Genomic DNA, 13,744 nt, shown 5'->3' on the forward strand with positions numbered 1-13,744 from the left:
CGTCTGACAATCCATTTTTGATCTCCTATTACAATGCAAGGAAGTAAGGAGATAAAAATTATCAGGAAACCCAAGAGTATACAGAAACTGCAGAAACACAAACAGGAAAGCAAGATGGGATGAACTGGAGAAAGCATGGGATTCTTATGCAGAAAAAAATATTCCTATTTGAAACTGAGGTTGTCTATGTGCTCACAGGGCACCCCCAGGGAAAAACATAAGTAGGTTAATGTCATAACATGTTTTGCAAGAAAGAATTAGTGTTAAGTTGCAGGTACAGTGGAGCATATGCTTTGAATGCTCAGGCTCCCAGTGAATGGGGCAACACAATGATGTGAGAGAGAACAAAAAGTTTAAAATGGCATATGGATCCAATAGTGGAACTCTACTAATAGGACCGGGATGCGGGTGGCACTGTGGTCTAAACCACAGAGCCTAGGGGTTGCCGATCAGAAGGTTGGCAGTTTGAATCCCCGTGACAGAGTGAGCTCCCATTGCTCGGTCCCTGCTCCTGCCAACCTAGCAGTTCGAAAGCATGTCAAAGTGCAAGTAGATAAATAGGTACCACTCTGGCGGGAAGGTAAATGGCATTTCTGTGCGCTGCTCTGGTTCGCCAAAGCAGCTTAGTCATGCTGGCCACATGACCCGGAAGTTGTACGCTGGCTCCCTCAGCCCGTAAAGCGAGATGAGCGCCGCAACCCCAGAGTCATCCATGACTGGACCTAACGGTCAGGGGTCCCTTTACCTTTACCTTACTAATTTTCCGCTGATTTCTCGCAGCCCCCTGTTTTATCCCCAAGGTTGTTCCTGGGGCGGGGGGTGTATGGACAGACCTATGAAGGTCGCCTTTCCTTTCCTCCAGCAGCAACCTCTACTGGCTGGGAATCCCTTGCATAATGGAAGGAGCCCTTCCATTCACAAAAGGGCATGGCTGGATATGTCCCAGAATCTTTCAATGCCATGATATATACAGTCACATGTAAAACATGACAATGCTTAAGTTTAGTGTGGGTGATCTTTATCAGACATAAATTTAGTGGCAAACAACCTATATCGTAGGAGAGAATTAAAGCCAGAATGCTGCTTTCCCTTGTTTGTTCTTTTTAAAATTGAAACTACCCAAATCTTATGCCTCCATTTTGCATTTAAGCCTATAATCCTAAACACACTATCTTGGAAATAAATCTTCCATGAATTCACTTACTATATGTGCACTTCATTTTCTTATATCTTGAAAGGAATTCTGGACAATTAAGTCTGTCTTCCTACGCATGCAGAGAACATCTAGTATGGAAACAGCATTTGGAATAATATTATGAATGCTTTCAAAAGAACAAAGTAAACTCACTGAAAAGCTTTAAAAGAAAATACCATTGTTCTGACTTGCCTTTTATTTGTGTAGCCCGAAGTAGAAATCACCCAAGTTGTTTCTGAGTTAATTATATTATTTTTACTTTAGATGACAACATTGCAGTTGGGAAAGAGGAAGGGAGGAAAGAGAGATCAAATGGGCTTTGCTGAGAAAGATAGGATTTAAACTGTCAACTTTGTAGGTTCCATTTGTGCTACACTATTATGTGAGGCAATGGTTCTTACTACTTTACTTGTTCTCAAAATGCAGTAACTCTCGCCTGCTGAAAATGCTTCAGGGTCGAACCAATAAAAATAATTTGAATTTTCTAAATAACTATTGCTTTTAGAGGATGCATTTGAGCAAGAAGTCGGCTCCCCACTTCAAAGAATAGTTAATGGTCTTCAGATTCTTCTCTCTCCATGTGTGCCCTAAATCATAGATTTCACTGACATGCGCATGAAAATGTACCGTTCATTGTGAGCAGGCAATTTTTACCTCAGTCTTTTATGTAGTTTTGAATAAGTGTGTCTCTCTTGCAGTTATAATGAACTTTGTTGAAAATCTATGGTATGTCCATTCATACATGGAGGATTAAGGCAAGAGGGAAATGGTTGCCATAGCAGATCAACACTATCACTGAAGGTATTACCTGCCACAAATCTGCCAGGGATATGCCCCCTCTCTGTTAGCTCTGGTGCTTCTAATGCCACTGCAGGCAACGACTGAAGGGAGAAAGGACAGTATATGAAGTATCAGAGAGAACAGGAGATAGAGCCCCTATGTATCTCAAGGCAACTTCCAGACTGCATGCCTGCACATTATGAACTAGGCAGCACTTACAAAGAGCATCCAAAAAGGTGGCAATCGGGTCTTTAAGTCAATAAACCAGAACATGGTTAAATTCCAATACATGGAGAACCATGATGGAAGGAAGCATGCGCCCACTTGTCCACAGCACAAGTCAATTTTTGACCCAGAGGCTTTCAGAGATACAACTCAACTCGTGGCACTTTAGGAAGTGGAGCCATTTCAGACAGGTATGGAAGGGAGAGGTCAAATGATAAGGAGAGGGAATGTCAACATTTCCATGGTCAATAGCTTAGTCGTGTCAGGAGGCCCCAACCCATTGATTTCACAGGCTGGAAGGCCCATGTTCTGTCAAGTCAGGGGTCAGAGGTTTGCTATGACAACAGGCTCTCTTCATATTACTATTGGAACACCCTTCGACTTCTCTTTTGTGAGGCAGAAATTGGGGCAGGCTTAAAATACCTTCTGAAGATCCATCTATCTAAGCAAGCTTTCCCTTGCTCATAAGATTCCCCACTTCTCTGCTTTATTTTGCATTGATATTTAATTGATGCCTTATGTGTTATTTCTAATGTATTTTTGCTTATCATGTTGCATGTAGACTTTTAAAAATAAGCTTACTGTGTTTTTATGTATGCGTTTTGTATGCTTAGGAATTTGGCTATTAAGTGGTACATAAATGTACATAAATCATCTTCCTGTTTATTGGCTGAAAATAGGAGTATTTAATAACAACAACAACAAGGTTGACTGAACACCAGCCATGAGGTTCTTAAGCATACACAAAGCACATACACAGATGCAGACAAAAAAAGGCTTGAGAAAGAGGTAAAAGACATGCTTTGCTTAGTTATTTCTGGTCAAAGCACTGTTGCCCCTGTGTTAAAATCTACTGGGAAAGGTCAATGCAAAATGAGGAAAATTTAAACACCTTGTATACAGAAAACACTTTATTCTCAAATGCCATTATGCATTGAGCAGATCGACCAAAGAGCTGTTCGCACAGCTGCAGTCCCCCGTTTTCCTTTCAAAATTTGGGTCATAGTCATTAAAAGTTGCTGCATGGGAGTTTGCTATTACCTAGTCTGCAAATAATTCCCAACTTGTAGCTGGGCATTTTATTCTGGGGGGGGGGGGGAATAGCGAGAGAACTGAGAGAGCCCTCATAACTGGCTTTTTAAAGTTCATTACACCTTCATTCTGACACAAACGCTCCTCCAGCTCTCAGATGACAAATGTTACTGAGAGATTTTTATGGGCTTGTTGCAATTTTAATTTTAGTGTGCATTGTTCTACATTTTCACTTGAGGGAATTGCATTATAATTTTCCCGCTCTTGGTACTGGTTTCTTCAGACTTCATTTATTACATTTATATTTTGCCAAAATGTATCCAGAATAAGAAAGGGGGTGACAAAAAAGAAAGTGTTTCAAAAGAATGTAAGTTTTGTTAACCCCAAATGACAATAGTAGAAATCTTGTCCCAGGAAACCAGGAAACAAAAATGGTATTTTCTTTCTGCTATTTTCTTCTTGCATACACTTGCTGTAAGAGTTTCTAAAGTCACATTTCCCCCAAACAATTGTCCAAAAACCCCACAAAATCTAGCAACAATGAATCTATCTTTTCCTCCTTTGTAGTAATAAAACCACATTTGTAGAATTTTATGGGTCAAGTGGGGAGGGAATACCTGATAGTGATAAAGAAAAGTGGGGAGATCAGTTTTAGGTGCCATTTCAGTTTAAGAGTTTTTTCAGTTCGCTTTGAGACAGGGCATTTATGGGATTGGTCAGAATGACGCACACATGGTAACTCAAACTGTGAACATGAAGGAAAGTACTGGGAGGGAAAGGAAGAGAAGGAGATATGTACAAATTGAAATTGATGCCCAAGGTTCCTTAGTAATGGATTTTTGTTGCCATTATAAAATTTCCAGGGAGAGATTAACAGCATCTTGTCTGCTTCTAGGACAACTGGAAGTGTTCTGTGGCTGACTAGGAGAGGTTACAATGACTCCCTGGGACATTTTTAATGTCATCTTGTGCCTCCAAGTTAGGCACACTCTAAAAAAGAACAATAGGGTTCAAGACTAGCACAGTCAAGCCACTGAAATATGAAATTTGGTTTACTAGAGGCTTGTGAACACATTGTGAAGAACATTTGTGCCTCTTAATACCATAATTGGAAATAAAATAATTAGGAAATGTATAATTAGGAAATGTCCAACTGATTTCAATAGGTGCCCACCAAGTATGAGTAAGTCTGGATTCAGCCTGCAAGTAGCATTTGAGCAAAAACTTAGTTGTTCCTCCTTAATGAGAAGCGGAAGCTCAGAGTTTTCAAATAATATTTCAGTAGTACATATGACTGTCTCATAGCAACCCTTCTCGCTTATATCAGCTTGACCTTCTCCAGGTCAACTGATGGTCAAAGCTTGTGCTGGCTGGAATGCCAGATGACTAAGAGCAATGCATTCAATGAGATTGCAATGGAAGTCTTTCCTAACATGTTAGTAGAACTCTTTCCCTGCCAACGAGTTCAAGAGGAGCTTTCAGCAGGTTTATTAATTTCTATTTATAAACCTTGGAAACATTCTAGCACACTGTTCGCTCTCACTGAATAAAGGAGAGCTAAATAAATTGTACCCAGTCAGAAACTGGTGGTGTATTTCTGAACGCTTTATGTTGACTTGCTATTACACTAAATTGGAAAAGTCCCATAACGCTGTTCATAGATTGTGGGTACAGTAAGCCTTGGAAAATAGATGTTAGCAGAGAAGCTTATCCAACAGGTACGTGCCGTTAATATGAGACTTCCCCTAAAAAGTACATTTCACAGTAGGAAAAAACAATGGTGTGCAGGAATTATGAAGATTGGGGCTAAGGTAAAGGTTGGTACTTAATGGGGTCAGCATTGCAATTTGCAGTTCTTGGTGTCAGAAATAAGGGAATGAAAAAGAATCTTCTGTTGTCTTTGTAACAAGAAAAGAAACAATGTTATCTTGCTGTTTAACTGTTTGTTGCTTGTTGATATGAAGAATAAAAGGCTTTTTTGGGGGGGGGTATGGAGTCTACTCCAAGTAGACTCACTGAAATTAATGGAGTAATGTCAGTAATGTCTATGAATTTCAATGGGCCTACTTTGAGTATGGCTCACAATGCAGCCCATTGTTTTGTGTGACATACTTAGTCTACTCTCACGAGGCATCCCAAACGAGCAGCTTTGGGGAGCTGTGTATGTTTGCACTCCTCCTTGGAGACACGACACATGAGTTGACAGTAGCCATGGGTCTAACTTTGGATAATGACGGTGATCAGCAAGCCCATCAAAAGATCTCCCAGGCCTTTAAGATGATGGTTGTGAGTGGAAATGTACATGATGGCAGCCAACCACTGTCTTCCAACCTAGTAAGAAGGGGTGGTTTCAAATGGAGGCCCTAGAAGGCCTAGACCCTTTGACTTTCTTCTAGCAACCCCAGTCCCAAACTGCTTTTCTCCTGGTCTTTGAATGTTGGGGTCGGGTCGGGAGGGAAGGATGTCACAGTGAGAAGTGATGAGCAGATGAAGGTTCAACATGCTGCCTATCACTAGAATCCACACCCTGTTTTTTCAAGTGTTTGATGGTGACCTGAGGACCAAACTACAGATAACACTAAAACTCATAGTTTGTCCCAGCTTGTTTTCAATTGATAAATGGTAACTGGGGGGACCCATTGCAGTGTGATTTTGGTGGTGGTGACAGGTTCATCCTTTTACCTTCACACACCACGGTCTATTTCTGAAGCTGTTATTTGCACCCACGGCAAAGCTACACTTGCTTCTATGGCAGCTTGACTTCTGGGTTCAGTAGCAGATTTGGAGGGGGGGTTTGGATGGGGGGACCATGAAGGAAGGGTTTTTAAACTTTCTATCACAGGCCCGATCCTGTTTAACCCTCTCAATCCTGACAGTTGCTATTTAACGTCGTTTTAAAGCAAAATAAAAGAAACGCACAAGGCCAAACCATTCCGTGTAGTGTGCAGTTTGGCTCTGAGTTTGAAGAAGCAAGCCTTCTGCCATCATGCATAGTCCTAGACAGGGTCATGGGAATGGAAATGCCTGAGAGCTGACAGGCAAAACTTTAGAGTTTATAGGAAGCTGGGACTGATTGATGTGGGGGAAAGCTGGAAAAGAGTAAAGTAACATTCCGAAAGTGTTAATAAAGTTATTAGGGTGCGTTGTGCTGCATATTATCTAAAGCCAGGAGAATGGCAAAGAGAAATTCAGCAGGGTCTATGAATATGTATACCAAACATGACACACATACTAAGTAGAATCACAACAGACCACTTGATTGTATTATTTTGTGTAAATTTTGCCTCTCCCTCAGTTTTTGGTGTTAGGTCATCTGACTGGAAATTCAAGACTCATTAGATTGTAAATTCTCCAAGGCGGGCACTGTGACTTTCATTTGTCTGTGAGACACTTATTTTAATAATACAAAAGTCTAAGTAATGCCTGTGAAGTTAACAATGTTTCCCCTGTAAGTTATTTCTCTTTCTGCAACATGTTGCTCCCTAATCCAGTGAATTTGTATAGGCCACTGAGCTCTGATCTGGACCCAGTTTCCCAGACTAAGGTGGGCTTCCGCATTGATTCCAGTGGGTGATGAAGACCCATATGTACATATTCTTTAATGTGAGCAGATCAACCGTTTTGATTGGAATGCACATGCCACCTGAGAGCTGCATCCACATCTGGACTGGGATCTGCAGTCCACAATCAATTTGTTTGGAGTTGTCCCAGTCATATAAGAATAGTATAATACCAAAGAATGTAGGCTGTGGAATTTGCCTTCAAGTGTATACCAAGACTATGTGAAGTTTGATCATGTACATGTGCTGGGGCAGGGGGTTGCTGCAGAAAATGGCAAACCTTTGTCAAGTTCCCTGTAATGGTTTTAGGGGTTGCTCGTGCGTAAGTTACCGCCGCTCTGGGCTAGGTTGCCTGGTTAAACCTTTTCTGTCTGGACAGCCATTCTCTCCGTGGCTGTTCAGTCGCTAGCAGAATCCGTCAGTGGGCATTTCTTGAACCTCTTCCAGCAAAGAAGTTCTTTGACGCCAAGTCGCCGCCTACTCTCCCTGCGCGGAAGTCTTCCGCGCAGGGTGGGTGTGGGCAGCAGAGGACCCGTGCTCTCCTCGCTTGTCTCCTGCGAGGAGTCCTGGAGCCTCCTCTCCGCTTCCCCCATCGGCCCCCCTCTATCCCTGGTGTTACGCTGATTTTCTTCCCCAGCCGGAGAGCTGCCTCTCTCCCTGCTTGGCCCTTCTCCAGCATCGCTGTGGAGCCTTGCCTCCTCCTCTAGTTCCGATGGCAGTTCCCTGACATTCCCCATTCTTTCTCCTCTAGTTATGGCAATATGGAATACCATCATGATCTGCATTTATCTATCCTTCCTCCATATCATTGACTTTTGTGGGGAGCTGCAAGAAAGCTAATGATGCGGAACTCCTCATGGAGTTCACATTCTTGGCAGTAACCTCACATTCATTGTCACTTTTAGTTTTGCCCTAAGTCTCACCGAAGTTCCCTGGGTGCACATTAGTGTGCATCCAAGTGGCAGTTTCCATTAGAGCTGAAATGATGGAATCAGAAGGGTGTCAAAGGGATCAAATAGCATAGGGTTTCTAGATCTTGGTCTGACATTCAGACCAACAATCAGGGGCTCATATTTGATTTCACAGCTAGGAAAAAAAGTCAAGATGAAAACGGAAAAGATTAGAAGAAATATGAGAGAGAGAGAGAGAGAGAGAGCGCACTATTGTTGCAGTTCAAGTAGAGTTATGTTAAGGCTGTGTTTACACTAGCACGCCTAAACTGGGTACACACCAGACATACCCTGATGTATAACTGACCCACACAATTTGCGGTGTACCAATTTGGTGCAGAGTGCATGCACATCCCAACAATGTGAATGTCACTGCAGGTAGGCGATACTTGGAGCGATTAGCATCTGAAGTGTCAGAATAGATTTCAATAGTGACTTACCCTGTGTTACGTCTCTACAAGCTTATGTTAACCCATAGCAGCACTGGAGAAGAAGCTGTAGATGCAGTTAAAGGGGTAAAAGTAGGAAACCCAACAACAACAAAATACAGCATGCCATTCCCTTCAGGGGTTGACTAGTACAATGGCAAACAAATATTAGAATGGTTTCTGTGATGCTACAGATAACTGAGAAGTGAACAGCTCTGAGTAAAGTTATATAGCTTTCGTTCATTGTCCAATGACGGGGGAAATGAGGTAGCAAGTTACAACAAAGATGCCAGATGGAAGAGCTTAAAAGAACAACGGAAAGAGAGAGAACAGAGTTATTTAGAATGATAACTTAGGAGGAGTTTAATTAGAGAAGCAGCGAGAACAAGCACTTTTAACACAAGCATAGGATGTTGCAATGCAGTTTCCTCACGCCACAATGTCAAGCTGTGACCTGACAATAACCCAGAGGAGTGTGGAAGGAACTTTGGCAGTGGCTGCCTGTGTCCTTGTGAGTGCCTGTGTCCTCCTGTTTGAAGGAGAGAGGCAGAGTGTCTGGCTGACAGGAATGTCTAGGGTGAAGGGTCAGATAATAGCAGACTGCGCAGATCATGAGGAAGGGTGCATGCCGTGATAGGGGAGGTGAAGAAAATGTTTTCACCAGACACCTTGTTCAGTACAGCTGATATTTTAATGCTTGCTTGGCAGAGAAGTCAGCAATGAGCACAGAACTGACCAGATCCAAGAAAACAAGGTCCGGTGTGTGTGTTCATAATAAACACAATTGCTTGGGACTAGGCTGTCATGTTGGAGAACCTCCAGCCACCCCCGACCCTGGCTTTTACTTGATTGCTTAAGGAAGAATGATGATCAAAATATTATTTATATTACAAATATTATAATAAAAGTAGTGTGGAAGAACACTAAGATCCATTTGAAACTATGGTTGTTGTTTTTTTAAACAAAGAGAAATGGACAATGTTTAAAAGATACCCAAAAGGAGCAATTCTAACCCACCTTACCTGGGAGCAAGCCCCATTGAATTCCATATGATTTACTTCTGAGTAGAGATGGGAAACCCAAGTGCCTATTAGTATATGGTATGATGGCAGATCACTAAAGAACAAATTCCACCCCCCCCATCTTCTACCCCACCCTTTTTATTGCTCTTCACATGATTGACTTAACCTCAATATAGTTCAGACCTTTAGTAGTTTGGAATGAAATTATTTGTTCTGGGTTTGGTGGTATGGGAGGGAGCTTTATGTTATAGGTATGAAATAAACAATAAAAGTTTATTTTATTTTTTCAAGAACAGCAGCTAGAACCTTAGAGCAAATATTTGCAAAGAGGGAGTTTACCAGAGGCAGGTCTCAAATACAGCCAATGCAATCATGCAAATAAATCTACACAGTTTACTAGTGCACCAAAACTTTTTCAAAAAGCAGTTATTACTGAAATAAAAGCCTGTTGCACATGTATACTTGTCTTATAATCCAATCTCTATATATTTAGTCACTGAGTTAAATGGCGCTTACTCCCAGGTAATAGGATTGCCTCCTTAGTCCTCTGTGGTGCAACAATAGTCTAAGCAAAAGAAACCAACTCCCTTCCAGTTTACAAAATCTTTCCTTCCTGTTCACCTGGAATCAAGTTTTTCTTACCATAGGCAGGCATAGGCAAACTCAGCACTCCAGATGTTTTGGGACTACAACTCCCATCATCCCTGACCACTGGTCCTGTTAGCTAGGTATGATGGGAGTTGTAGTCCCAAAACATCTGGAGGGCCAAGTTTGTTATGCCTGCCATAGGAGATGTGGCAAATGCCATGTAGGGTAACTTGAGTGTTTTGTTTCAAAAGGATTTAGACTAAGCCTTAGGATTACCTGATGCTGCCATGTTTGGCAGTGGAACGGACCCTGCAGGTCCAAAGAAGCGTCTTCCTCCAACTGTGACTAGTGGCCACAGGAGGCATTTCATTTTCACCAGGGTACACGCCTGCATATTAGAATGCAGTCCTTTTAACTACCTAGGAGACTGCCCCCCATGATGGCAAAGGCACAGCCACATCTCTCTCTGCAGGAATATCTAAAACTTCAGAAGGCTGTAGACCAGTGCTGGAGCAACACTCCTCGTTTCCTTCTGAGTCTAGCACCCAGCTCAATCCTGACTCTTGTTCTACAGAGAGCTCTCCATGGTCCTGACCCCTAGCTGCCTGACCTCTGCCATGCCATACTATGTACCTGATCACCCTTATATCTTCCGGCCAATTTTCTCAATTTGAGAAGATGTATTATGCATGTTGTTTGTTAATTGTTCAAATGAAGTGCATTCACTGTTGCGTTGTCATCTGCTCCTGACAACCACCAAAAACAATCGGAGGAAGTTGACCACTTGCCTATACCAGGATCTATTTCTACAGTAGCAAAACATGTCCAGTGGAAATGTAACAAGCTTCTCTTGGCTCAGTTAACAAGCAAGTAGAGTTTCCAAGTGCGTGAAGTCTTTGTTTTCCCCCAAGTCTTGAATAACAGCCAGTTGAATACTAAGGCAAAACGCCTACCCTTAGCATGTAGGCATTGTCCAAAGGAAATGGAAAGTCACCTTCACCACCTGAATTCAGTTGCTGTCCTGTGCATACATACATGTATCTGTTGATTTCCATGTTTTTCTTTGATTTCCATAAGGCTTACAGCACAATCTTAAGCATGTTCTTTTTCCTTTCAGAAGTAAGCATGAATCCCACTGAATTTTAAGGATTTTACTCTCAGGTAGGCATGCATAGAAGTGTAGCCTTACACTCAGTTAAGTAGTATAGGGTTGCAGCCTTAGAGTTCAGTTGTAACACACAGAGTTAAGCACTGTTACAATGGCTCTTATCTCTAAGTCAGTGTATATACTGTCTCAACTTTAACCACCTAGAACTACAATTCCCATTATCTTGCTGACTGGGGCTGATGGAAGTTGGAGTCCAACAACATCTGAAGGGCCTATCCCTGACCTTGTCTATAAATCCCTGACCTATAGAATATTGTCACTAAGCAGTTATCCACACCTAGCACCAAAAACTCAGGTGAGCTGAAGGAAGTTCTTCTTCTCGGTGTCACATGAAAGAGGAAAATAATGCAGGTTAACACCACAAATTTCCTAGTGGTATTATCAAGCTCTTGGTAACTTCCAGGACTTCTGTTTTGATTTAAGATTATTCTGGACTTCCAAGAAATCAGGACAACCTGTAAAAATATTGCAGAGCCAATCTAAGGATGTCAGATATACAGTACCTTGCTCATTTACATAACTCCCTGCTAGACCCTAATATTACTCCACCCTTTGCTTAACACAGCAGTGATGGGAGTACTGGAGGGGGGAATCTCCTCTTCCTCCCCTCTCTGTTACTCCGTTGTGCTTGATAACAGCTTTGGGGAGTAGGGAACAGTGACGAGAGATGTGTCTGGGGATTTTGAAAACATGAGTCAGGGTAGAATTTTAGAGCTTGTGAAGTGCAAGTTTGGAAGTGGACTTTTGACAAGACACAATATTTATTTCTCAGCTTGGCTTAGGAAAACTTCACTGGCATCTCTGCTTCCCTTACATGTGGCATCCTTCATTAGAATAATGGAAGGTAGGATTGAGCTTGTTCCTTGCTAAGTGACTAAACAGAATACTGCCTGAACGTACTGCTTGGTATTTTTGCATCTACATGGGCAACAGTTGACTTTTTAAAAAGGCTGGGAGTCCTGACCAAATAGTGGTCCACATGCTTACTAAATGGCATACACAGAATTTGGGCAAACCCCAAATTGGTTGTATGGCAAGTCCATTGATCCGAATGCATCGTAAATGCATTTAGAAGACTGGGTTGTCCATGGATAACCAGCACGGGTGACTCAAACAAGTATACCTCAAACAAGTGGGAAAACACACCGTTTTGTGAGTCATGGTGTCTTTAATTGCATATTATGCAAGATAGATTACATACTCAGCTTTAAATTGAGAAACGACAAGGATTAACATTTTATTGCATCAGATAAAATATTGCATTCAATTAAGAACCTGAGAAGAGCCTGCTGGGTCATGCTAATGGCTCACCTAGTGCAGCATCCTGTTGTCACAGTAGCCAACCAGATGCCCGTGGGAAACACAAGCAGTACCTGATCACAGAGGTGCAGTACTTTCTCTGTTTGTGAAGCCCGGCAACTGGTTTCCAGAAGCATTTGCTGCCTCTGTCCACTAAGGCAGAGCATAGCCATAATGGCTAGTCATCATTGATCACCTATCCTCAGTGAATTTGGCTAAGTCTCTTTAAAAGTTACCCAAGTTAGTGGCCATTGCTACCTCCTGCAGGAGCCAAGTTCCATCGTTTATTTATATTCTATAGATTAAGCCAGGCTTCCTCAACCTCGGTCCTCCAGATGTTTTTGGCCTACAACTCCCATGATCCCTAGCTAGCAGGACCAGTTGTCAGGGATGATGGGAACTGTACTCTTAAAACATCTGGAGGGTTGAGGTTGAGGAAGCCTGGATTCAGCAATGGAGATACTATTATTCACAATGCGATCCTAAACATTATATAAACAAGCCCTGTTTTGTTCCATGGGACTTACTCCCATGTGTATAGGATTGCAGTTGTACAGTTGTACAGTTCACTCTGAATTAAGTCCAAAAGGCTTGCTCCCAGTCAAGCAATGTGCTTGATGCATCTTTCCATCTCTTCTGTTTCTCTGCGAAAGTTACTAAGATGAATGGCTTGCAGAGCAAAACAAAAGCTTGCCTGCTGGTTCTTCTCTCTCCTTCCTGAAGCATCAAATGCCATTCCCATTTAAGCATTGCATTTGGCCCAAACAATCCCACGTTATCCCCCTTCGAACTTGGCAGGGGATGATTTACATGAGCAGCATGTACGTAACATCTGGTTGGGAAGGATAGCTGAATAACTTTGTGCAGTAGAGGCATGAAATGAAAATGGCAAGCTAGTGTACATAATTTGGGGCTCAAGGGCCCAGTTTTTTTCCTGAGCAAATCTGGCTAGGCAGATCTGACAAAAAAATAGTGCCAGCTTGAGACAAGTTAATGTGGGCAAATATAATCAGCTCCCAATTTTAAGTTAGACTAATTCAAACAATGGGCAGATGCAGTTGGAAGACAGCAGAGTCATTTCCCATTTAATCAAACTATAGACTCGAACAGTACTTTACTAGAGCAATGACAGCGTTGCCCAGTGGTACACCTAAGCTTTAAAGGCAATTCAGGAGCTTCACTTATGGCACAGGCAGTAGATGCCAGGAGGTAAGAGAGGCACACTACTGAGCCATCTCGGCTTTCGAAAAGTAATTCTGAAAGGCCTCTCTTGTAGAGTGAGGAGAGCAGGTAACTCTTCACAGTGAAAGAAACTTCACATATGAAAGATTAGGCTTAAAAATAAGAGCAAACAATCTCAGAAGGATATCTTAGTATGCCATCAAGGGAAGGCAGCTCTGTTCCGTTTTTAGGATATCAAGTTAACAAACGTTATGCTTTCAACAGTAGTAAAATAATAATGCAGAAAGCACTATTTCCTTCCTCTGGATCCAGCAT

General features: G+C 42.1%; 1 protein-coding gene across 6 annotated transcripts in view; it reads left to right on the top strand.

The window, feature by feature from the left end:
• Positions 1-13,744, top strand: part of SLC16A7 (solute carrier family 16 member 7) — a 97,364-nt gene that overhangs the window by 25,703 nt on the left and 57,917 nt on the right. Inside the window, exons 2-3 of one of the 6 annotated variants that reach the window (XM_083574582.1) lie at positions 10,898-10,941; positions 11,721-11,792. The exons of 4 other annotated variants lie outside the window; for them this stretch is intronic. The gene's annotated coding sequence lies outside the window, so the exon portion shown is untranslated. Of the gene's footprint in view, positions 1-4,815; positions 4,951-10,897; positions 10,942-11,720; positions 11,793-13,744 lie in introns of those variants that run through there. One more of the 6 variants, XM_083574587.1, reaches the window with a different exon arrangement.

The sequence above is a fragment of the Podarcis filfolensis genome, assembly GCF_964270895.1.
Source record: "Podarcis filfolensis genome assembly, chromosome: 10".
NCBI classification, from domain to species: Eukaryota; Metazoa; Chordata; class Lepidosauria; order Squamata; family Lacertidae; genus Podarcis; species Podarcis filfolensis.